We start from the raw sequence: 346 nt of genomic DNA, 5'->3' as shown, positions 1-346 counted from the left end.
GTTTTTGGGGTGCTATGAGATTTTCCTATTGTTTTTAGGTTTTAAGCCTTAATAAGGCTTTGTTCACACAACAGAAAGTTGTGGTGGCGGTTTCGTTCGGCAGAACATTCAAAAACAGAGGCAACACCGAGAGGAGCGGGAGCAGGGCTTCACGCAGACTATTGGACAGCAGACAACAGTCGCTTCAGGAGTTCAGAGGGATCTTTCTAGAGAGAGAGCTTCTTGTGAGGAAGAGATTGGGTGTACGAGGGTTGAGGGTGTGATCTTCTCTTGTAATTTTTTCTCTTTTCTCATAGTGAAGTTTGCATGCCCTGTGGAGGCGAGCTCTTTTTTGGCTGATCCATAT

The sequence above is a fragment of the Elaeis guineensis genome, chromosome 2 (assembly GCF_000442705.2).
Source record: "Elaeis guineensis isolate ETL-2024a chromosome 2, EG11, whole genome shotgun sequence".
Taxonomy (NCBI): Eukaryota; Viridiplantae; Streptophyta; class Magnoliopsida; order Arecales; family Arecaceae; genus Elaeis; species Elaeis guineensis.
Note: the sequence above shows the minus strand (reverse complement) of the source record.